Source organism: Mustela nivalis, assembly GCF_964662115.1.
Source record: "Mustela nivalis genome assembly, chromosome: 8".
NCBI classification, from domain to species: Eukaryota; Metazoa; Chordata; class Mammalia; order Carnivora; family Mustelidae; genus Mustela; species Mustela nivalis.
In genome coordinates, this window is record NC_139027.1 from 52,775,914 (window position 1) to 52,801,961 (window position 26,048).

Sequence of the window (26,048 nt, forward strand, 5' to 3'; positions counted from 1 at the left end):
TTTTGACTGTGTTTATGCAATTTTTTTCTTTTGGGAAGTTTTATATTTTTAGCTAGTCAAAATAATCTTTTTTCTTACAGTTTTTCCTGCTGCTAGGCCAGTGTTTAGAAAAGGCATGTCTCCCTACCTCAAAAACATAAAAAATGGTTACTCATTCTCTTTGAGTACTTGTGTGTGTGCTCGTGCACCTTCTTTTAATTCTTTAAATTTAATCTTTAAGTCTTTGATCCTTCTGGAATTTATTTTGATATGAAGATAGCAGTTGAGATCTGGCTCTATTTCTTTTCAGTTGTGTACTGCCCCAGACCTGTTTATTAAAGAAGAAAGACCAGGAGCCTTTAATCTTTTTTCCCCTCCCCTAACCTGAAAGTAAGGTAATAGGAGACCTCCATTTTGGAGAATGAATTTCATGTTTGGACTCAAGTCATTCAGTTGCTTGGCTGTGGGATGCATATGCTGTGTAAAGCAGTTTGGGACCAGAGCTCACAGCCTGACTAAGCGATGATACTACTACATTCCCTAGTGTAGCTTCCCTGCAGGCTCTTCTCTGGAGGAGCCTTCTAAGTGCATCTTAGTTTGAGGACTGCTCTGAAGGGCCATTGTTAGTTTGGAATGACAGGTTTTGTGTTCTTAAGAAACAAATGAAGTGACTGTGGTGGATATTTCCTTACTCCAGCCTGAGAGTATTGGTGGGGTGTTGATGGGGGGCATTGAATGGTAATGAACACATTGTGTTCTACCTGTGCCCTCATCAGCTCTTTTTGGAACTCTTTTGTCCCATCTAATTTCTTCCCTCTAATCAAGATGGAGGAAGAGAAATTCCTCTATAACCAAGCTCTCATATATCCAGTGGCAACTGTCATTTGCCAAAGATGTTGAAGAAGGGTAGCTGACTTTTACAAGGCATGTGTTATGTGCCAGCAACTGTTCCAAGCACCTTACGTATATCAAGTCTTTATGAGATTGGTTCTGTGTACTGAGTTGCATAGTGTCCTCCCCAAAATTCACATCCACCCAGAACCTATGAATGTGATCTTATTTGGAAATAGGATCCTTGTAGATGTAAGCAGGTTAAGATGAAGTCATACTGGGTTAGGATGGGCCCTAATCCAGTGACTGGTGTTCTTTTTTTTTTTTTTTTTTTAAATATTTATTTATTTGACAGAGAGAGAGAGAGAGAGAGATCACAAGTAGGCAGAGAGGCAGGCAGAGGGGGAGGGGGAAGCAGGCTCCCTTTCTGAGCAGAGAGCCCGGTGCGGGGCTCGATCCCAGGACCCCGAGATCATGACCTGAGCTGAAGGCAGAGGCTTAACCCACTGAGCCACCCAGGCGCCCTGTGAGTGGTGTTCTTATATGAAGAGGGATACATAGAGGGAAGATGTCCATGTGAAGATGGAAGCAGAGATTGGAGTTGTGCTGCCACAAACCAAAGAATGTCAAGGATTACTGGCAACCACCAAAAGCTGGAAGAGGTGATGAAGTTCTAGAACCTAGGTGAGGTTTGGTGGGCTGAGGTCCGGAGCCGATGACCAAGAAAGAATTCTTGAGACATCTTTGGTGCAAAATGGTGGTTTATTAAAGCACGGGGACAGGACCCGTGGGCAGGAAGAGCTGCTGCCCCGGGTTGTGAGGGATGGCAGGTTATGTACCCTGCTGTTGGGGGAAGGTGAGGGGAAGGGAGGTTTCAGTGGAGTTTTCATATGCTAAAGAGGGCCTAGAAGGTGCCAGGATGTTCCAGGCCTGCTGGAGGCCTTGCCCTTGCTGCTGGATCAATGTTGTCTTTAGACCAGCCATTAACATTTAAGATAGTTGGGAGACTTTTTGGTGGGGTGTCACAATCCTGCTATCAATCGTCTTTGTTAGTGAGATTTAGGACATTTGTAAGCCAAGGGAGACTCCTGTCTAGCAGGATTGTGAGCTCTGCAAGTTAACTATTTGCTTATTGTTCATGGCAGTCAGGGCTGCCTGAGGGATGCTACACTTATGCTACACTTATGGAGGGGAAAGGGTGAAGAGGGGGTGCAAGGCGCCAGCTTTTGCTTTGTCCTCAGCCAGCCTCCTGCTCCCTCATCAAACCCACTAAGCCACCCAGATGCCCCAGTCCTGCTCCTATTCTTAACAACTCTCACTAGACTGAGCTCCAGGAACTCAGGAACCATATTTGTTTTGTTTGCTGCTGTATCCCAGGACTGAGCAAAGACCTGACACTTCTCTAGCCCCTCAAGAAATATTTATTGAATGAAGAACTGAATATTGACCTTGAAGCTTTGGAATCCTGATTTTCCTTGCTTCTTGATAAAGCCAGGGACCAGATTAAGAACTTCAGAGACCTAAGCAATAGAAAGATTATGATGTCCCTCATATTTTCAGCCCTCAATATGTATTTGAAAAACAATATATATATATTTTTTTAAAGATTTTATTTATTTGACAGAGAGAGATCACAAGTAGGCAGAGAGGCAGGCAGAGAGAGAGAGAGGAGGAAGCAGGCTCCCCGCCGAGCAGAGAGCCCGACGCGGGACTCGATCCCAGGACCCTGAGATCATGACCCGAGCCAAAGGCAGCGGCCCAACCCACTGAGCCACCCAGGCGCCCTGAAAAACAATATTTAACACAGAATTAGTATAAGGAAATTGAGCAAAGTAGGAAGATCTAGCAAAGTTCTGTTTTCATGGTGACTAATTACATCAATACAATTTAAAATATTTGCAATTACTGTTTCTGTTTTGCCAGTTTTCTAAGCACATGCTTTTGGATAATCCTGCCTGGACCAGTCCTTTCCTTCCTTTGGATTTCTTCATTTCGTCTTTATTCCATCTGCTAAAGTTGCCAGCCAGTCTCTTTTACCCCCATAGGGGTGTCTGGCTCCTGAGACCCCCCAGCCTAGGCTAAATGCCCTGGGCTCACTGAGGGCTTGCCAAGAAAGTCAAGTAGAACATGCACACTGCTAAAGAGTACCTCAGGGAACTTGCATGCTGGGTTATGATTTATAGTCAACATAGCGCATTGTGCCGAGTGATTACACTTGGGCCATTTTTAGTTGTAATAATCTGCTTCTGTGATCCTGTATGTGGAAACCACAGAAGAACATCCCTGTAGTCCTCCTTCCTGCATCACTGAGAAGATGCAGTCCCATTCTGCCATTAATTAATCTCTGTTGTTCTGGCTTTGTTGAAACCATTCAGAGGAGCAAGTATGATTCTGGAAGTGTAGAGCCCAGGCCTCCTACAGGCTATTCCAAGGCTGTGACCGTAATAGCCTCTGTTGCTGTTTCATTTCAAAGAGCTTAAAATAGTGTTGGAAACTTCCTAGGGAAAAAGCACCACTGTAACTTCTTGGCTAAGGAAGCAGTGTGTGTTGGCTAGAGCAGAAGCAATGGCCAAGGTCCCAAATTCTTTTCTGGACCTGTTGATTTAGGGTGTGATATTCGACAATCTGAGATGCTGTCCTATAGCTCTGATGGTTCATCTTCAGCACAGAGAATGATGTGGGCCATGCCTGTAGAGAGAGAGGCTGACATTGGTCCCCTGTGATCTAGGGGAGCCTCATCATTAGATGGCCTTTCTTTCATTTGAATTTCTAGTTCTTTTAAAAATTTTTTAAAATATTTTATTTATTTAGAGGTGTCTGGGTGGCTCAGTTGTTAAGTGTCTGCCTTTTCCTCAGGTCATAGTCCTAAGGTCCTGGGATTGAGCCCCACATTGGGCTCCCTGTTTAGGGAGAAGCCTGTTTCTACCTCTCCCTGTGCCCCTGCTTGTGTTCCCTCTCTCACTGTCTCTCTCTCTGTCAAATAAAAAAATCTTAAAAAAGGAAAAAAAAAAAAAAGCCAGGTTTCCAGAATCAGCTGACCTTGGAAATCTACCTAGTGTTTAAAAAAAAAAAAAAAAAAAAGATTTTATTTATTTATTTAGAGAGTGAGAACAAGTGAGGAGAGAGGCAGACAGAGAGAGAGGGAGTGAGAAAATCTCAAGTAAATTCTACACTGAGCACAGAGCCTAATGCAGGGCTCCATCTAACCACCCTGAGATCATAACTTGAGCTGAAATTAAGAGTCTGATGCTTAGCCGACTGAGCCACTCCCAAAAAATTTTCAAAGGTTTTTATTAAGTAATTTCTACATTCAGTGTGGGGCTCAAACTTACAACCCTGAGATCAAGAGTTGGTGTGCAGAGTCAGCCAGGCCCCCCTCTAGCTCTTCTTCTTTTTTTAAAAAAGATTTTATTCATTAATTTGACAGAGAGACAGTGAGAGAGGGAACACAAGCAGTGGGAGAGGGAGAAGCAGGCTTCTTGCCAAGCAGGGAGCCTGATCTTGACTTGATCCCAGGATGCTGGGACCATGACCTGAGCCAAAGGCGGATGCTTAATGACTGAGCCTCCCAGGTGCCCTAACTCTAATGTAATGTAGAAATCCTCCCCCTCTTCCGCAGAATTAATACAGTATTTGTTTTTTTTAATGAAATATTTTAATTTAATTTAATTTGATTAATTTATTTATTTGACAGAGATCACAAATAGGCAGAGAGGCAGGCAGAGTGAGAGAGGAAGGGAAGCAGGCTCCCTGCTGAGCAGAGAGCCCAAATTGGGGCTCTATCTCAGGACCCTGGGATCATGACCTGAGCTGAAGGCAGAGGCTTTAACCCACTGAGCCACCCAGGCGCCTCGAATTAATACAGTATTAATACCTGCATTTTACTTGAATTCGTTTTATCAGAATTGCTTTGTGGTGTGATTAGATCAGTTCTTTTTTTTTTTTTTTCACCAAGATTTATTTTAGAGAGAGTGAATGAGCAGGGAGAGGGAGACAAGTAGACTCACTGCCCAGCAGAGAGCCTGATATGGGGCTTGATCCCAGGTCTCAGAGATCATGACGAGCTGAAATCAAGGGTTGGACATGTAACTGACAGAGCCACCCAGGTGCCCCTAAATCAGTTCATCTAAGGGATGCGAACTTTAATAGGGTTTAGGAAAAGAAGGTTAGGTTTGTGTGGGGCATACACCTTGGCCTTGGATAGCCAGAGAGTAACATTTGGGCACCAGGTGCATGATGAGCCAGATGGGAGAGAACAGACTCTTACCCCTGGAGAGCCAGGCATGTATTAGATGCTTTTCATATATTTTCTTATTTAATTATCATAATGCAAACCAATAAAGTATCATCTTCACTTTTGCACATGGGCAAGCTGAAGGTCAAAGAAGTTATGTAACTTGTCCAAGGTCATCGTTTTATGGCAGTCAGGGGTGCCTGAGGAATGCTACACATATGGAGGGGAGCGGGTGAAGGGGGGGTGCAAGGCGCCAGCTTTTGCTTTGTCCTCAGCCAGCCTCCTGCTCCTTCAATAGCTAATAAAAAAGGCTGATCTAGGGGACGCCTGGGTGGCTCAGTTGGTTGGACGACTGCCTTCGGCTCAGGTCATGATCCCGGAGTCCCGGGATCGAGTCCCGCATCAGGCTCCCAGCTCCATGGGGAGTCTGCTTCGCTCTCTGACCTTCTCCTTGCTCATGCTCTCTCTCACTGTTTCTCTATCAAATAAATAAATAAAATCTTAAAAAATAATAATAATAATAATAAAATTTAAAAAAAAAAGGCTGATCTAGGATTTATTTCTCCTCAGGTCTGTCCAGTTCTAAAGCCTATGCTGTTTTCACAGAGCTCTTCTGTCTCTGACAAGATTTGGGGAGAGGAGAGAAGTTGGAGAGATGACATCTTTCTCTACCTCACAGTTTTACTCGTTGAGACATGTTTAGCCAGAGCATCCTGTTTATAGATGCTAGGTTCTATATATAGAGATGCTGCAACAACATATGTGGGAAGGATACCAATTGGCCGTAGGGGAGGATTAAAAGAAAGCCTTTGTTCTTTACCTGTAAGTTTTCATTGCAGTGTAATCTACAAGTGTCAGAACACTACTGATGAGTCTGGTTCACTGCTTAAGAGGCCCTGTCCTGTTCTCCAAATAAAATTTGTTGATATGTCCCAAGGAGTGAGCCATGATGGGGGCAGAGGTGAGGGTGTGGTGTGCCCTTACTGTATGGTCTGGAGCTGGTGACACCTGTTATGTGACTATTACAGTGAATTATTACTGAGTAAACAAGAGGTGTCTCTCTTTTGCCTTTCTAAGAGAGACCAGATGGCATTGGGTGCTGGCCCAGGTCCAGGGGAGCCTGTCCTCTGGGCTGACAGAGCAGACAGCTTGAGTGTGTCAGGTGATGAACTAAGAAGAGACAAGGCTGGACTGTCAAGTGGAATCATTTCAGGGGCACGAAGAATGTGTGTTGCCCCTCAAAGACTTGCTTTAGCTCTTTGCTAGTGTTCAGAATTCCACAAGTGAAATTTATTTCCCTTGATTTAAGTCTTTGAGACCCTATTAAAAATGAAGAGACTCCAGGAAGGGGTCTGACTGTGAAGCATTTTGTAAGTGGAAGTGTTAGTGAGTGTATGTGATTGATTTCTGAGAACTGAACTAAGGCAGGGACAGAGAGGGAAGGGCACTCTGCCCTCATCATAGGGACAGGAAGGAGAAACTATTGAGTTTGAGATAAAGGCCCTGAAAAGAGAAGTTGGGTCCCTAAAGAAACACTTTGTTTTCTTTACAGTTTTGACTGAGAAGACAAGCGGCTGAGGGTGATGGGGTTGGAGGCTTATGATTCCAAGAGGGAGTGTTGCACGGAGAAACTTCCTGTGAGCATGCTGGGTATTCAGGCAGGATTTTGCCTGGAGAAAAGCTGACAAGCAGAATGTAACAAGGAGTATAGGACCTTGGGTCTGTGGTTTGCTGTGATGTCCTCACGCAAGACCAGCACAGATCTTAGGAAGTGGGAGGCAGCTTCCCAGAAGTGATGTAAAATGGTGGCGTAAAAGAGGCTGCTGATGACAACATGGGCAGGGCACTTCCTCAGAGGTTGCTGGTCACAGACAACTTCTGGTCTTAATTTCTCAATGTGCTGTGCTGAGAGAGGGCTTTACCAGAAAGCAAAATATGCCATGTCAAAAGCAGTGACAAAGCATTTGGGGTGTCCACACAAAGGTGCAGTTTCCCCTTGTCCTATAACTTTGTGGAGCCAAAATAGCTAATCCGGAGGCTGCCAGAATAGTACCTGTGATTCAGATCTACAACTTTTTTGACCTGAGAGCCTTTCTAGTTCACTGATCATCATCTTTCATCTAGCACTGCTTTCAGACGGCCTTTGTGATCTGAATTCTCACATCTTTTCTCCCCCAGGGAGTCTTTGACAGAAACAACTCAAATTTCAGTGCCTTTACCAGCTCCTCACAGTTGGGTTCATGGATGCCCTCCACTTCCAGCTTGAACTTCTACGGTGTCCACATTCCTACCCCAAGTCTAGAGCATTTTGTTTTGGTTCAGTTCAGTCCTCTGGGGTCCTTCTAGCACATTTCCCTAGAAGGCTCTTCTAGGAATAGTCTCCACCTCTCACCTCCTGAAGTTTGACAGGATCTGGACCTCCCTCCTTAGTGGAATTATCACAGCTCTGTAGAGTTTCTGGATGTAATACACCCCTTCATCCCTCCCCAACCATCATGGCCCCATACAGAAGATCTAATGATGTAGCTAGATCTGTTATCACCAGTATTTTGGAGCCAGTGCCCCCAGCAGGGTGGGACTCCTGGATAGGTGTACCATACTGTGAGTGGCAGCTCTATCTATTATTCTCTGCCTCTCCTTCATTTCACCTTTATTTTGGCTTTTTCCTAAGGGCATCAGGCTCCGTCCATTTGCCCTGCCTGGACCCCCTAGTCTTGTTTAGGGCTATAACTCTGCTCAGTCAACACATTACCAGAGGCTGGGGCTTTTGCTTTCCAGCCTTTCTCAGGCCAGGTCCCTTCTCTGATACTAGAGACTTTTCTTTTTTCCCCTTCATCCCCCCACTAGAGACTTTCTTCCATCTAGGCTTCTGTGGGTAGGGTCTTGCCCATGCACAGATCTCCCAGTTGTTGACTATCCTGAACTCTGCCTGCTACTCTTTATTTTTGGGCTAATTGGATGTCATGCTAGTCTGCTCAGCTGTACTTTCAGAACAAGCTTCTTAGCTTAGTTGGGCTCTGTTCTGAATTTCATGTTAGTCCTCCAACTGCCTCTGCCTCCAAAACAGCTTTTAAAATGCATTTATAAAGTTTCAGAAGGGAGATAGAGAATATAATATCTTCCAAAGTCATTTAACTAAGAACCATTTTTTTTTTTGAAGGGATATTAAACTCTCACAGAATATGGTGTCTGGTGGAGCACAGTTTGGGATAGTATGAGGCTTTATCCTAAAGGAATAGACATCAAATGGAGGAATTCCAGGTGGAGGTAATGGGACAGTCTGTGAAAAAACACTGTTTGCGGTAGGAAGTCTCTCTTGGTGCCCTTCATTCAGCAAATGCCTACTGAGCACCTGGTGTTTACCAGTCTTTCTGGAGGAATCACTTCATGTGGTCGACTGCTAAACTCTGTGTTGTCTGCGTAAGGACAGCTCTGATCTGGAGTATAGCTCTAAGGTGGGGAAGATGTAGGGATTCTACATTCTTTCTCCCACATTCAAATCTTCTTCCTCTTTCCACCAAGTAAAACAGGAAGTAATGAGGTGATGCCATCATCAGCTTCTGGATCCAAAGAAGGAAGCTTCTCTGAAGCTGCTTTGCCCAGGTTTGACCTCTTCCAGGATTTCTCTAGCACTCCTGAGCCCCACTCCATCTCACTTTGGGAGTATTTGTCTCAGCATCAGTCTCAGATCTTACAGCTAGTTCTGGATTTCAACTTCGCCTACAGAATCAGTGCCAAGTGGGATGGAGCTCATTCTTGTGGAATGATTATGGCATTGTAAATTTCTGTTCTGCCTATGAAATCCCTCCTTTATAGCTCGTGGGTAGTCCAGACTATTATTTTTTTTCAACCCTTCAGTGGAGATAAACCCATGCCCTGTAGGCTGGCAGTCTTGCAGGTGGAGATCATTTAAATCTGGCCGGATGGGTGACCAAGAGCCAGGAGCTGCAGCTGGCAGAGCTGGTCCCCAAAGAGGAAACTAGTTGCTTCCTCCATATGCCATTCTCAACCAGTACAGCCAGGAAAAGACCACTTGAAGCAGACAGAAATCTCTAAGACTCCTTATTAAGAAATTTTACATCCCTTTGAGACCTTGATGTATGTATGTGTTTTTACTGTCATGAATGAGCTCTTTATTGGCCAATCTTAACTCAGTTGTATGAGCTAATCATGAAATAAACTATATGCAAAGCTTAGCTTTGATCCTGCCTTTAGGTATGATGTTCATCCAGTTATTAGCATCCTCTACCCACAGGTCCCAACCCAGAGGCCTTGGTCCAGGGCCCTTTTCCATTCTTGCCACTTCCTCTGAAACGCTCAAGTTTTAACTGAAGATCAGGGAGTAAGCTCACTTACAGGAAGACTGAAAGAGGGCTTGAAATGGGCATTTGGAGGTCTTCAGTAGAGTCAGTTATTTGGTCCATCTGTTATAAGTATTAGTTGGCACATAACTATGTAGATGTGGTAACTATAACTTTGTATAACTGTGGAAGGCTTGTTTTACCCAACAGGCTTCTTATGAAGACATTTCTTAAGATTCTATTCTTAGTCTCCTTCTCTCCTCATCTGTATATATACTGTCCCTGGGTGATATCACCTGTGCTTATGGTTTTAGCCATCACTGATATGTCAGGAACTCTTAAATCTCCCTCTCCAACCTAAATCTCTCTTCTGTGTTCCAGACTCAGGATGGCCAAACACTGTTACCAAACACTATTACCATCATAACGTGGGTGGCCCTCAGGTCTCAAGCCAAATTGTATTTTTCATTATGCCATCCTCTTCCCTTCATTCTTCTATTCCTTCCTATTCCCGTTCCTCCTCTTTTGTTCTCAGGAGCATTGCCATCCAGGGTCATTAGTAAACTTGCTTCTGCATCACTGTCTTCCATTTCCCTACCAGGAATTAAGTAGGCTCTGAGTGTAATGTAAGATTTTTAGAATGTTCCTTCCTCCCACCCTCCCTCGCTTGTGCATGTGCACACACTCTGCCTCTCTCTCTTGTTGGGGTTCTTGTCTACAAGGCATCTATAGTTGAATTCTATAGGTAAGTTAACGAATAGGGAAAAAAAAGAACAATTAAAGGTAACACTAAGGTTCAGATTCTTGGTAAAATGGAAGTTTTGGAAAGGAATCATCTGACAGCTGAAACCTGGGGAGAAAGCTTCATGGAAGAGATGAGAGTAGACCATGCTAAGTAGGGTAGGGACCAGAACACCTCTGTGAGAGCATGTGGAATGGGAAGGTTTGAGGTATAATCCTCACCTTATCTTTTGTGCAAACAGAGTAATTGGCATCTCCCCCACTGGCTTCTTCTCTAAATCACCACTGAACCTCATGTAGTTTGGTCCTTTTTGAAAGCTTTTGAGGATTGAGTATCCTAATATCACCCATTAGGTAGTTGGAACCATCTTTTCCCTTAAAAATTTGGCTCAAAGTGTCATTCTACGGCTTGTAGAGAGTCTCATTCCTTCACCCAGATTCTTCAAATTCCTGGGAGCTCATGTATTTATGGTCATTCTAATTTTGAGCTCTTGCTTCTACTAAATTAGTTCAGATTATAGATGGTCTTACCAACTCAAGCATGCTGTTCCTCTTTCTATCCACATTCACCCAGATGTAGAACTCAAATATCTCCCAGCTACAGCCTTTGTGTGTAGCAGACTTTATATTAAAGATTTAGGGTAATGGAGATTGTTTTACATTACCACAAAGCAAGCAACTTAAATTCTAATACTGGCTGTTCCTGTCCCTTAAATATGTATATATATTATTGTCTGCCTCTGCATTAGGGATTCATCATTATTCCTATCACCTATGTGTATGGCTTTGGTCTCTTATAATCTCTTCTCTGTGTAAGCCTTCCTAACTCTATTGCCACTAAGCATTCTAGATACTTCTTATTCTATTATGCAAAGCAGTTGAATTTTACTCTCTCTTCCAAACTTCCCTCTGTACATCCAAAGCCTACTGGAATGGGTTTGCTGAATTAAAAGTTCATCCACTTCTTCAGCCACACAAAGTATTTGTAGAAGCTCTGATGTGTTCTTTTACATTATTTCTCTCCTTTGAAAGCATTTCTTGTTTGGGGTTCCTGGGTAGTGCAGTTGGTTAAATATCTGATTCTTGGTTTTAGCTCAGGTCATGATCTCAGGATCATGAGCTCAGAGTTGTGAGGTTGAGTGCAGTGTCAGGCTACAGGCTCAATGTGGAGTCTGCTTGAAATTCTCTCTCCCTCTCTCTCTGTCCATTCTCTCTCTCTCTCTAAAATAAATAAATAAATATTTTTAAAAAAGGCATTTCTTGTTTTATTTTTATTTTTTAATTTTGATTTTTTAAGAATTTTATTTATATGGGGAGAGAGAGAGTGAGCGATTGTACAGGTAGGGAGAAGGGCCATAGGGAGAGGGAGAAGCAAACTCCCAGCTGAGCAGGGAGCCCAGTGCAGGACTCTGGGATCATGACCTGAGTCAAAGGTAGATGTTTAACGAACTGAGCCACCCATGACCTGAGCCAAAAGAAGATGCCCAACCGATTGAGCCGCCCAGGCACCGTGAAAATATTTATTTTAGTATGACACCCAGGGCAGGAACTATAAAGGAAAAAGTACAGTGTATTAGCCAAAAAGAACAAAAACAAAAAACAAACACCATAAACAAAAAGTAGATGACAAACTGTTGTTAAGAACAGTTTTGGGGGCCTGTCGATTAAGCAGCTGCCTTCAGCTCAGGCCATGATCCTGGGGTCCTGGGCTCCCTGCTGAGTAGGGAGTTTGCGTTCCCCTCTCCCTCTGCCCCTCCACACTGTTCTTTTCTTGTACCCTTTCTCTCAAATAAATAAAATCTTCAAAAAAAAAAAAAGTTTTCAGCATATCTCAGCATGCACAAAGCTCTTATAAATTAATAAAACAAAAACAAAAAGTCATAGAAGAACAAATACTAATGACTTATAAAACCCATAGAGATGGGGCACCTGGGTGGCTCAGTGGGTTGGGCCTCTGCCTTCGGCTCAGGTCATGATCTCAGTGTCCTGGGACGGAGCCCTGCATCGGGTTCTCTGCACAGTAGGGAGCCGGCTTCCTCCCCTCTCTCTGCCTGCCTCTCTGCCTACTTGTGATCTCTGTCTGTCAAATAAATAAATAAAATCTTTTAATAAAAAAAACCATAGAAAAATGGTGTTTCCCTTATAATCTAGAAGACACAAATAGAAATGAGACCTCCCCTCCTGACCCAGAAAGCATAGGAAATGTGAAGGGTTCAAAATGGTTGTTAGTTATTGTTGCTCCCCTGAGCCCCCTTGACTCAGTCTGTAGCCACCTGTTTTACCAGCAGACCACATTAACTAGCCAACCACAGACTCTACAGTGAGAGCATGGGGGAAATCTATGGCATGAGGGGCAGTTACATACTACAATTTTAAAAGTATACGTTATTGAATAAAAGGTTTTAAAAGAAAAAAAAGAAATGACACATTATTTTTCTTTTCTTTTCTTTTTTTTTTTTTTTTAGATTTTATTTATTTATTTGATGGAGACACAGTGAGAGAGGGAACACAAGCAGAGGGGTAGTAGAAAAGGGAGAGGCAGGCTTCTGGCTGTGCAGGGAGCCCAATGTGGGGCTCGATCCCAGGACCTTGGGATCATGACCTGAGCGGAAGGCAGATGCCCTATGACTGAGCCATCCAGGTGCCCGAGACATCATTTTTCAACTGTTAGATTGACAGATATTTAAACTAATAGTATTTATTGCTCATGAGAGTTTGAAGAAAGGGGAACTCATACTCTGGGAATTTAAATTAATATAGTCTGTCTGAAGTTCTGTTTGGCAATATGTATCAAAATTTTTAAAAAAGATTTTATTTATTTATTTGAAAGTATGAGTTGGGGGAGAAGCAGAGACAAGCAGACTCCCCACTGAGCAGGGATTGTGACACAGGGCTCAATCCCCACTGAGCGGGGAGCCTGACGAAGGGCTCAATCCCAGGACCCTTGAGATCAGGACCTGAGCCGAAGTCAGATGCTTAACTGACTGAGCCATCCAAGTGCCCCTGAAGTACACACATCCTCAGATCAGCAATCTGACTTCTAGGTATTTATCCCGAGGACAATGTACAGAGATATATTTATGAGGATAAATGTCACTACAGAATTTGTAAAGCCATCAAAATGGCCATCAGTAGGGAATTGGCCAGATAAACTGGTAAATCCGTACAATGATAAATGAAGTAAATCTATAATTATTTACACATAAATTTGGCTATAATAGGTGCATGAAAAAATATATAGCATATGAACCTGTTTCAGATGAAATAAATACAGCCATGACTATATGTATATATTTTTAAAAAATCATACAGTAGGGGTATCTGGGTGGCCTAGTCGGTTGAGTGTCCAACTCTTGTTTTCAGCTCAGGTCATGATCTCATAGATCATGGGATTGAGTGCTCTGTCAGGTTCTGTTCTCAGCGGGAAGTCTGCTTGAAGGTTCTCTTCCTTCCTTCCTTGTCAAATATATGAATTTTAAAAACAATATTAAAAAGAAAAAAAACCTTTTTTTTTTTTTTAAGATTTTATTCATCTGCCAGAGAGAGAACAAGAGAGAGAGAGAGAGAAAGCACAAACAGGGAGTAGGAGGCAGAGGGAGAAGCAGGGTCCCCTCTTGAGCAAGGAGCCCGATGTGGGACTTGATCCCAGGATGCTGTGATTATGACCTGAGCCGAAGACAGCTGCTTAACTGACTGAGCCACCCAGGTGTCCCCCAAAAAAGAAAATCTTAAAAAAAAAAAAGTGGGAAATAGATTCTGACTTGAGGGTGGTAGGTGGGCCAAAACCACAGTTATATTATGCCAAGGTATGTTTCTATCCTGTGAAGTTGGAAAATTACTTGTCATGACAAAGGGGTAACTGGAAAGGAGAACCACTTTTTAATGTTTTTAATTTATATTTCAAAAGATTTTGTTTATTTATTTGACAGAGAGAGATCACAAGTAGGCAGAGCAGCAGGCAGAGAGAGAAAGGGGAAAGCAGGCTCTGCACGAGCAGAGAGCCTGATGCAGAGCTCAATCCCAGGACCCTGAGATCCTGACCTGAGCCGAAAGCAGAGGCTTAACCCACTGAGCCACCCAGGTGCCCCAGAACCACTCTTCTAGAAAGGGGAGACATATTTGCTTCTTGGAGTTGAATTTGAAGGGTCAGAGTTACATCCAAAAGAAAGTATTCTATAGCCTGGGAATTCCCATTTAGAGGAAAAGGTACTTCTAAAGTAGAAGCAGTAAGTAAGAGTTGGGACTCTAGATTTGACACCCTGAGATGTTTAGGGGAGGAGTGGTCTTATCTTAGTTCTCCCTTTTTTGTTGGGTAGGCTTGACAGATGGTGGAGAGGAGTACATGGCAGTGGTGTCCACTGGTATCTGAGAGTAGAGCTTGAAGGGAGGTAGGAGTGGGCAGTAATCACCATAGTAAAACAACAGCCGAAACATTATTTAAAGGTCACTCTGCAATTTACGAAGGCCATTGTATAGTGACATGGCTAACACGGTCCAGTATGCTATGCATTATTTTTTTTCTTCTTTTATATGGACATTGAATCTCAGTCAGAGAGTAGAATTAGGACTCAGACTCAGGTATTGAGGCCTCAAATTCCATTTCTCATTTCTCCACTTTGCATTTCTTCGAGGTGAATCTTCCAAGGAGTGAAAGACTAGAGCAAAAACGGCATCCTGGAGCTAGGGATACCCACAGTGAAGAGGTGGAAGGAAAAAGAGGGCCAGGGAAGATACCATGCTATTCACAGTCACTGTCCTGTCCTCTGGCCCTTGTAGGTCCTGACATTTCTCTAAACCAGAGAATGTGGGATGTTCTTTTGATTTAAGGGGGAAAAAAGTCCTAATCTGTTCATAAATAGTTTGAGGTGTTTTGGAAGTAAGCTTGGCCAGTTTGGTTACAGCAGAGTTTATTGAATTCTGGCTTCATTTTTTGAAAGCAATACAGTAGAAGTATATCAACTTAGACCCATGACGGAAGAGCTTGTCTGATTTAATTACATGGAAAAAAATGTTTTTTTGTGGATTCATTAAGTTTGTTTAGTTTTGGAATCACATGTTAATTCACTTATGCATGTATGCACTAACTAGTTGAGATCCTAAGAGGACCTGCTTTAATCAGTAGAAAATCAGAAGTCTCAAGTTACTTCAATTTTCCGACTGACAATCATATTTATGCAATTAAATATGTTAGCTAGCCGGTTCTGATAGCATAAACACAAGCAGTTATCTCCTGTCAGAAATTCTTTTTTTTTTTTTTTTTTAAAGATTTTATTTATTTATCAGAGAGAGAGGGGGGGGGGAGAGCGAACACAGGCAGACAGAATGGCAGGCAGAGGCAGAGGGAGAAGCAGGAGCCCGATGTGGGACTCGATCCCAGGACCCTGGGATCATGACCTGAGCTGAAGGCAGCTGCCCAACCAACTGAGCCACCCAGGCGTCCCTCCTGTCAGAAATTCTGAACCAACAGGGTCCACTTTAGAGAGGTTCTTGGGCAGTTGCTAGAATGGTGTCTGCTAAGAATTCTGCAAGGCATTCTTGCTGCCCAGTGCTTGGAGCATGTGAGGAAGGAATGGGCGAGTAAGGAAAAGAGTGAAGGAATCTTTATCTCTGAGGCATGTTGAGCTTTATGGAACAATCTTTGTACTATAGTTTGACTTGGGTGGTTTTGAGACTAGTCTTATCTCTTGGATTTTGTGTTAGGGAGAGAGGAAACAAGTACCATTGAAGTTTTTGCTCTGTGAGCTGGTGACTCCACAGAGGAGGGATGTTTCCAAAATCAGTAAGCTGGTGTCACTTGAGTCCCAGTCACATGGTTTCTCCTTCTAAAAAGATCAGGCTGCTGAGAAAGCCTTTGGAACAAGTGAGGAGGCCCATGAAGGTAAGAGATTTCCTGTTGGCAACCTGGATCTTACCCAAAGAGGGCAGCTACTTTGTAAGTCTTCTGTGGGAGGCTCTCTACCACCCTTCTTCTGAATTGCTTAGCTTCTAAATCAGGAGCCTTTCTGGCTCATCACTGGTTTTTGCTTTACCCAGCCTGGCCCTGCCCTCTGGCTGTGTGCCATTGGTGATTTTTAGCCTTGCTGGAAATTACACCCTCTGTGAGGGTAAAGCAAACTGGGAGGTTCAGACTCTGGCTCCAGAGGGACTGGAGCCTGTCACCTACCTGGCCCTGCCCTGTGTTTCCTGGCATGTTTTCCTGGCCACCTTTTTACCCTTTCCATGGTCCTCTACACCCATAATTCGGCCTCAGTAAGGATTTAAGGACTGGCTTCTTCAGAGGGACTGTGGGAAGCAAGAATGTCAGTGCTTTGGCGGAAGCTCCTGATAGCAATCTCTGTGTCCTGCCTAAGGAGAGTTATTGGTCTCATGTAGGTGATCTAACAGCTATGTTGGGGATGGTTGGAATATGAAGATTCTTCAGTATCACGAAAGGACTTACCACTGGGTTCCTTTGACCTGCTTTTCAAAATAAAATTTGATTCTCACACTGTAAGTAGCGGCAGTTACTTACATCAAAAAACCTTTGAGGGGCACCTGGGTGACTCGGTTAAGCATCCCCCTCTTGATTTCAGCTCAGGTCTTGATCTTAGGATCCATGCTGGGTGTGGAGCCTACCTTAAAAAAAAAAAAAAAACACCTCAAAAAACACTTTTTTAGATTTTCTAGGCGAACTTCCTTGTTTTAGATATGAGCAAACTTTGGGAGGTTCAACAAGGGCAAAGCTGTGCCTTTACTAAGGAGCTGACATTCACATTATCTGAGAGGAATTGAAGCAGAGGGGAACAGACATTGTGTGAGAGGAGGTCTCAGTTCCCCCGGGAGGAGCATTTCTTGGTTTGTTTGTTTTTTTTCTTTAAAGATTTTATTTATTTATTTGACAGAGAGAGAACACAAGTAGGCAGAGAGACAAGCAGAGAGGGGGGAAAGCAGGCTCTCTGCTCAGCAGAGAGCCTGATTCGGGGCTCCATCCCAGGACCTTGAGATCATGACCTGAGCCAAAGGCAGAGGCTTAACCCACTGAGCCACCAAGGCGCCCCTCTTGGGGTATTTTTAGGTGAGGGAGAGGAAGAATGCATTCCTTCTCCTCAAATGCTCACAGCCCTTGGGTTGGGTAATTCTGCCTCACTGACTTTTACCTTAGTCCTTTTGGATTGCACCCCAAACGACATGGTAATACCTCAGTGTGAAACTTTGCAAGGTACATTTAAGTAAGTGAAAACTTATAGGATATAAGTGACTGAATGTAACTTTATTAAAATTCAGTGTGTGAGAAAGGCCTTATACTAAGTTAGCAAAATGTCAGTAGAGGTTCTTTAGATGGCCTGATTTAATTAGTGGATTAGATAGATTAGATTAGAATTATCCGGTCTATAATAGGTACTTGTAAATTTGGTTCATTTATCAAATACGGATTAACTGCAGAGAGTTCCCTGATAACTCAAGATAAAATGGTAGGCTATGACAGATACAGACCAATGCTCTGGGAACTCAGATTGTTTCTAGTTTTGGGATCTAGAGAATCAGGATCGTTTTGGGAAAACAGATTTCTTTGTTTTAAAGAACACTTTATTTAATTTATTTTTTTAAAAAGATTTTATTTATTTATTTGACAGATCACAAGTAGGCAGAGAGGCAGGCAGAGAGAGAGAGGGAGAAGCAGGCTCCGGCTGAGCAGAGAGCCCGATGCAATGCGGAGCTCGATCCCAGGACCCTGAGATTATGACTTGAGCCAAAGGCAGAGGCTTAACCCACTGAGCCACTCCCTTAAAGAACACTTTAAATAATCTTGCTTATACTCTGGTCAGAGGTAGTATTGATACAAAGATAAATCTATTCTCATTTATATTATTAAAATTTATTTTCATTCATATTATTAAAACTGAATAAATAGCAACATAATGTATTTCCTTTCACTAAGCTTCTTTGCTAATCTCTAAAACAATTTTTCCAAAGAACAGATCTTTGGCAAATAAGAGCAGTTCACTCTTTTACGAGACAGTACCTCTGCAGCTAGTGAATGGAGGCCAGGCTGTGAACAGAGAGGTCACTCTTACAAGAAGCTTATTTATGAAGTAAGGACAGTTAGTGAAGGGGCAACACAGAGCCTAAGGAGGGTTATTTATTTTTTTGAGACTGGAGCATGTCCTTGTGCTGTGGGGGAAAGAGCTAGTTAAGAGGTAGAAGATAAGAGTAATGTTGGAGAGGATGACATGCTAGAGGAAGAGCGCCCTTATGACTTAATGGTTACTTTGGCAGTGTCTAGCAACTGAGGGTTAAAGCAGAGGACATTTGTATTCAAATAGGGGCTGTGTTTTGTGATCCAAGTGGAAGACTTGGAGTAAGAGGAGTCTAGAATATTGGTAGCAGAGTGGTAATTGTTAAGGTGGTTAGAGAAAAGAGTGACTCCAGAGGAGGGCTGATAGGCAGCAGAGTGATGGCGGTGGGATGTCAAGGGGCTGGAAGTGTCAGTGAAGTTGAAGAATGAATCTGTAGAAGAGAAAGACAAGGTGAGGTGGAAATATGGAAGGATATAAGAGGTCATGACCAGGCAAAAGGTCTGACGTGGAGTATAAAGCACACTGTGATCAAGGATCCAAAGGTCTTGATGACCAAGAAGTCAGTAGTCAACAGTAGGGAGGAGGAGTGTAGTTGTTTGGTATAGATGTAGGCAAAGGAAGGATTTTTTTTGTAAGGTGGTAGGAATAATGGCTTTGAAGACACATTGAGACAGACCATCTGTTTTTCTTCTTGGTACTACTGGGTACTGAAGAATGATTTTATGGCAGCATCTTCATTGCTTAGAACCAAGTTCCTCAGGGAGTGCCAGGTTCCAGCTAGGGGGAGGGAAGCCAGAAGCACCTTTTAGGCCTACTTTTTTTTGCACTGTGTACCTCAGTGCTGTGGACTGCAGGGAGGAGAGAGATTCTGGCCAAGTGGAACAACCTCTACAAAGTACTGGGCCTTTAGGTGGAGTTTGCAGGAGTAAGGACTAAGTACTCTTTGCAGGGAAAATCCCATTTGGCCATGAGGGTTTTTTGAACTGTTCAGGATCAGCTTGAGTCAGTGCTAATCTGTGAGAGGCTGAAGGGAAACTGTGAAGGTTTCTTGCTTAAAATTCTACAAGTCCATAGACTCTTGAGGCTTTCTATTCCTGTGGGGTCTGGAATTTATTTTTTCTTTCCATAGTGACAGCAAATAATGCCCTAAAGTTCACATGGTTTGAAAGCGTCTGGAGATACTCAGATTACTGCTTATAAAGATGTTTTTGGGTTTTTAATGGTTCAGAATTCTTTTGACATTGTTAGTACATGATTCCAACAGTTTAAGAAAGAGCTTCCAAACAGGTGGAAACAAACTAAGTCTTTACAATTCTTTTTGCTCCTTCTTTACTTGATTCATTTATACCACCACTCTGGCCAGATGTGAGTAGCTTAGAAAATGAGCCTAGGGACGCCTGGGTGGCTCAGCTGGTTAAGCTGCTGCCTTCAGCTTAGGTCATGATTCCAGGGTCCTGGGATTGAGTCTCGCATCAGGCTCCTTGCTCGGCAGGGATCCTGCTTCTCTCTCCGCCTCTGCCTGCTTGTGTGCGTGGTTGCTCTCTCTCTCTGACAAATAAATGAATAAAATCTTAAAAAAAAAGTTAGAAGACAGCCAACAGATGGGGAGAAAATTTTTGCAATATATGTAATAAGCGATGGGTTAATATCTATAATCTATAAAGGGTTTCTATAAATCAATAAGAAAACGACAGACCCAATAGAAAATGGGTAAGAATACAATAGGTGAGACACAACAGGGCAAACTGTAATTTCATCTTAGAAAATGCTTATTCACTGCATCCATTCCAGGTAAAACTAGAATTTCATTTAAGAAATGAGCACAGACTTCTCTGGATAGGAATGTTCACTCTTTGGTAAATATCCATGAATAGGGTACTGTGAAATACTATGTGGCTGCAAAAACTTTTTTTTCTTTAGAGAGAGTGCACATATCCATGAGTGGGGTGAGGGAGGCAGAGAGAGAGAATCTCAAGCAGGCTACATGCCCAGCACAGGGCTGAATCTCACAACCCTGAGATCATGACCTGAGCTGAAATCAAAAGTTAGACACTTTACCAACTGAGCCATTCAGGCACCCCAGCTGTGAAAACTTTGAAGTTAACTTTCTGTATCAGTGAAAGGAGCAAGTACAGAGAAATATGAATAGAATGTTCCCATTTATTTTTAAAAAACATTGCTATTTGATTTGGAATGTATTTATTCTGTTTTGAATTTTGTAAAGGATTTCTGTAGGTTAAAAAACATTTAAGACTAGGGATGCCTGGGTGGCTCAGTGGGTTAATTAAGCCTCTGCCTTCAGCTCAGGTCATGATCCCAGGGTCCTGGGACCGAGTTTCGTGTCGGCTCATTGCTCGGTAGGGAGCCTGCTTCTCTGCCTCTGCCTGCCACTCTGCCTGCTTGTGTGTTCTCTCTCTCTCTCTGACAAATAAATAAATAAATAAATAAAATTTTAAAAAGGATATTAAGATTATATTCTTCTAATTACATTAATGAATGAAATGTCAACTCTTGTCTTCCCCTTATGTAAATATTGATCTTAGCCTCTGAGAATTTCAAGACTTCTCACTACCTTTCTCTTTCCAGAAACTAAAAAAATTCCTGAAGGAGGCTACTGGGCCATGGTGTCTGCAGTTACACTTGGTGTGAACAAAGGAATTCAAAGCTCAGAATTATATTTTCTTAGGATTTGCTACATTTTGGTATTCACAGTCTTCTAGAGCTTCTCTGCTTCCTGCCTGTGACGTATTTGAAGGAGCTGAGACCTCCTCTGGTTGGAGGGCTTTGTTGCTCCTGCCCTTGCAAGAAAAAGGAAAATTACATGACCGGCCCAGGGAGGCAAGACCTAGAGCCAGCCTGAATCTTGGGAGGAAACCTGCTTCTAGCATTTGTCCTTGCCTCTTCTTTGGAGAAGCCTCTCAGCCAGTTTTAGTCTTGATCTCAGGCCCCCCATCAACCTAGGTGAAAGCGGACTTTGAAGCAGATAGCTTAGTTTTGCCTATCTCATTGGAATTTGAGGCTCTAGATCTCAAGCCTGAAAACAACAGAATTCCATCAGAGGCTGGCTCAAGACCAAAAATCTCTTTGTCTTTCAAAGACAGGAAACAGTTATGGGACATAAGCACCACTTTCTTTAATTATAATACCAGTGTCAGTAGACCCCAGTATGGGTGTGTGAGGATTGTTTCAGACTTGTAACATAGGCTTTTCTGTGAACTGGAGAGTTTACAAAGAGCAATAGAATAAATACCTATTTAAAAAACCAAAATCGACTCTAGCCAGTTGTGTTCGAAAGAGGGGTGGCCTAATTCATATTTCTAGGGGGAAAATCATTCCATTCTCTTCACCAGTATAGAATGGTGGTGGTGAGAGAGTGAATTTCAAAACTTCCTTTTGTTCCTCAGTGCTGGTCAGGTGTGGAGCCTGGAGTGATAGTTCTCAGTGGGGCTGATTCCAGGTATGGGTCACTGGATGTCAGAGAAAGGGGGATGGAGCTAAGTTGCTCTGAATAATATAAGGGGAATTTAGTTTCCTGAGCAAAGGGGAGACCTTTTCCAAATATGAGCAGAGTCTGGGGAGGGAAAAGGAACCACGAAGCATGGTAACATTATAAAACCCCTCTGTCTCTTCATAACTTAGGAAAGTCTGATGAAGACATAGTGTTTCGAGTCAGTTTGTGTATGTGTATTTTTTTCTTTTTGGTAAAGCATGGAAAGAAAGGAGCTGAGTCCCACCTCTGGGACAGCTCAGATCAGAAGGAAGAGATTGGCCTCAGTGAGTGATTAAAAATCCAGCAGGAGCTGGAGTCAGAGCCAAAAGAGGCTATTAAGAGCATTAGCTGGTGGGCGTTTGCAGAAATTGTGGGAGGGTCATCGGATGGGAGGATCTACACCGTTTAACCAACTGAGCCACCCAGGTGTCCCTCAGATTGGATTCTGGTGTAGTCCGGTCAATCCCTTGGCTAGATGGATTTCACATGACTGCCAATCAGAACACCAGTTGAGGGACACCTGGGTGGCTCAGTTGGTTAAGCAGCTGCCTTCGGCTCAGGTCCTGGGATCGAGTCCCACATCGGGCTCCTTGCTCCACGGGGAGTCTGCTTCTCCCTCTGACTCTGCCTTCCACTCTGTCTACCTGTGCTCGCTCTCCCTCTGAAAAATAAATAAAATCTTTAAAAAAAAAAAAAAAAACCTTTAAAAAAAAAAGAACACCAGTTGATGTTGGTATGGTCTCAAATCCAGGCCAATTAGGACTCTGGACTTTTGTCAGAACTATTAAGAAGTGACTTCTCATTTTTTTTTCCAACTGAGTTGCCAATCCTGTAGAATGTGCATAGTTCTGAGGCTGCTGGTGATCCTCTTGCCATCCCAAGGGGAGTGCTGAAGTCAACACAGGTGAAAGTTGAGTTGTGAGGTGGAGATGGAGCCTAAGTGGCATCTTTGGACCACCTGGATCTTTTCTCTCTCTCTTTCTTTCTTCTTTTTTAAAGATTTTATTTATTTTTTGACAGAGAGAGACAGCAAGAGAGGGAACATAAGCAGGGGGAGTGAGAGAGGGGGAAGCAGGCTTCCCTCTGAGCCGGGAACCCGATGCAGGCCTCAATCCCAGAACCCTGGGATCATGACCTGGGCCCAAGGCAGACGCCCAAGCACTGAGCCAGCCAGGCACCCCAGAGCACCTGGATCTAACCAGCCATTTACATGAGTCCAGGCTTTTTTTTTTTATTTTTGAAAGTGTGCTTGGATATTTGTCACCTACAGCCAGTAGAGTCTTAATTCATGTTATGAATTGTATATAGTTCTCATTACAAAGTGTGGTTTGGCTTTTCTCATCAGACTCTTTTGTCTTAAAGTGCTGACTTGTAAGCTTGTTATATGAATCAAATGAGACCATACGTATAAAGAATTTAGCATTATCCTCAGTACATAGGAAGCAAGGAGGGAGGGATTGAGGGGGAAGGCAAGGAAGGTCACGTGCTGAATTAAAAGGATCCTGAACTCCCTAGGGTAATATTCCAGAAACCTCCAAGCCCTATCAGGTCCCCCTGATCTAAATGCCCTAGTGCCCTACACTTTATCCTCCGTAAGCCTTTATCATGGTTTGTAATGATATGTTTATATAATATTTTGGTTACTGTCCACCTCTCTCACTGAACTGGTAGTTCTATGAGGGCAGTGATTTTTGCTCACTGTTTTGTCCATAGCAGGTAGTTAAATGTGTGGCATTCAGCAAACATTTTTTTTTTTAAGATTTTTTTTTTTTTGAGAGAGAGAGAGAGAGAGAGAGAGTATGTGTGTGTGTGTGTGTGTGTGTGTGTGTGTGTGTGTGTGTGTGTGTGTATTGGGTGGGGGTGAGGGGGTGAGGAGCAGAGGGGAAGGGAGAGGGAGGGGGAAAGAATCTCCAACAGACTTCCTGCTGGGTGCAGAGTCCTACCCGGGGCTCAGTCTGACCTTAACAGACTGAACCACCCAGGTGCCCCTCAGCAAACATTTTTTGAAGGAATTGTCACCTGTAGGTGCCTAAATTGGACTGGCTATCCTCGATTATTGGGGTTGGGACTGTGGCAGAATTGGCAAAATCAGGGAAAGCTATCTCTGTCCCCTCTGTATCTCCTACACTAGTGATATCCCCAACACACATAGAGACAATTTTGTCTTAATGGGATACTTTTGATTTGGTTGTGAAACCTGGAGAGGTGGGAAAATGTTCCCTTCTTACTTCCTAGAATGGTCTAATAACTAAATTGATATAAAACAGATTGCAGGAGAAAACCAGATTTTGTATATATGGGAGCTCCATAAAAACATAAGGCCCAAAGGGCAGTCAAGTAATTGAAGTTTTATATAACATCCTGAGCTAAGGAAAGGGCTTGAGGTCTGGGGATACAAAGGGAAGGAAGGCTATTTACAAGAGGAGATGTTTGGAAAACAAAGGTTACCCTTTTGTGCAGATAAGTTGCTGAGGTAAAAAAGTATTTCTGGTAATAGTGTCCTGGTATAGGCACCCTTCCAATGTCAGTTTAGGCAGTTGAGGCGGGGGAGGTAAAGAGCTTTTCCTAAATTTGCTGTGTTTTGACTGCTTTTAGCTCAGAAAAAATCCTTATGCCAAAGAGACATGTTTGGGGGTGGCAAAATCTCCCCTTCCAACCCTTTACCGAATCTCTAGTACTTATATTTATAATCTCTAGTTATATTTTTATTGGCTCATTTTATTGAGGAATCGAATAGTATGGTGGTTGGAAATAAATAGAACGCAGAGGAGTAGGTCAGGTCTCCGTGATTAACAAGCAGTCTTCCTTGCTCCTGTGTCTTAATAAAATCATATATTTAACTGGGATAGTCTACTCTCACTTAGGCTTGCTCAGGAGTGTGTTGGAGGATGTATGAAGGTCCAGGAAATTGAAGAGGGATGTGGATGCTGGAGACTTCACTCTCCAGCAAGGAACAAAAGCAGTTAAGTGGCCTGGGGAGGGCAGGTGACCTGAAGCTCACTCCTGTGGGCCTGGTGTCTGGGCCCAGTGGAATCTCCAGGGGCATCACAACCAAACCCCTGCCCAACACAAAAAGCAGCCTCCTTCTAGCTTAGTCTATGGTTCCTCCCTTCCCCCAGCCTGCTTTCCCTGAGGTGGGGAGTGTTTCCCAGGGCCCATGTGACTTCCACTGGCAAGTGACGATTACAGACGGTTTACCAGTCAGTAAAACTGCCAAAGGCTTTTGTGCTGTAATAATCCTTTTCCTGTTTAAAACTCTGGGGATTTTCTACTCTTGCCAATAGTTTTTCAAGTCAGCAATTACGTTGTGGATTATGTAATGGCTAGGTATTAAAAATAGAAAAGACCAGAGTTTGCGTCTATTTTAACCAAATCAAAACAGAGCAGAGGGGAAAGGAGGAGAGGGAGAGACCAGAGGAGGAGGGAAAAAGAGTTTACGTGACAAGAAGCAGCCAGATCCCATCATGTGACTGGGCAATCCAGCCCACAATTTACTGTGCTCTTTTCCTGCCATTCTTGGCCCAAGGGGCTGTACTCTTCCTTGGCCTCCGCCAGGGAGAGGACCCTGAGGAGAATTCCTTTATTTCTCAGCTAAGCCTGGGGTGTTTGCCTGCCTCTGACAGGCGAATTGACTAAGGGCAGAGGGGATTGATTTTGATGTGATTAAAAACTATTTGCTATGAAAATCCACTTTTATTATAGCTACTGCCAACCCTCCAACTTCCCCACCGTCATCTCTTCCCACTGGATTGCCATCCCTGAACCCTCATCTGGCAGTTCCAAGGCTGCCGTTCGTCGTTGTAATGTGACTTCTCACCAATCCTCCACCCTCACCCCAAGTGAAGAGATCTCTGTTTTTTTCTGGGAACCTACTGAGTAACTTTAAGGGCCCTCTAATGAGATTTTAGGTGCCAGGTGGGTCTGGAGTAGGGGGGAGATTTTTGGAAGGGAAACTTCATGTAAGGGCCTGATAGATCATACCAAAATATACCAGGCTTCTACTGTGTCACCTTCGAAGTCCCTCACTCCATTCCGGATACAGAGGCAGCTGCAGGGGCAAGTCTTGAGTTAATCACCACTAGCCCTTGGGCCTACGTAGAGCACAGGCTGAGCAACCAGATTTAGTAGGTCTAGGGGGCGGGGAGTGGTGGGTGCTTTGAAGAAGCAGCTTACTGTTTCTGAATATGGAACCCAGATAGCTTTGGCAGGGTTAGGGCAAGAGACCTGGGAGTCTAGACCAGCGATAGGATTGGTAACAGGCAATATTAGAAAGTTGTGTCCTCATTGTACTTCCTCAGTCTTCGTCTGATCTGGGGTGGAGGAATGCCAGCAGCTCAAAGGAACACTGGTCATAGCTTTACCCAGCACTGCCCCGATTAGTGGAAGTACGGTGAAAGAAGAGAACTCTAATTTGG

General features: G+C 43.4%; 2 long non-coding RNA genes across 36 annotated transcripts in view; both read left to right on the forward strand.

Moving 5' to 3' along the window:
* Window positions 1–26,048, forward strand: part of LOC309871246 — a 110,477-nt gene that overhangs the window by 36,977 nt on the left and 47,452 nt on the right. The gene's annotated exons all lie outside the window — the stretch shown is intronic.
* On the forward strand, window positions 16,202–21,411 carry LOC309871248. The gene is made up of 2 exons (XR_014315148.1): window positions 16,202–16,575; window positions 20,730–21,411. It is a non-coding gene; the product is annotated as an uncharacterized lncRNA (long non-coding RNA).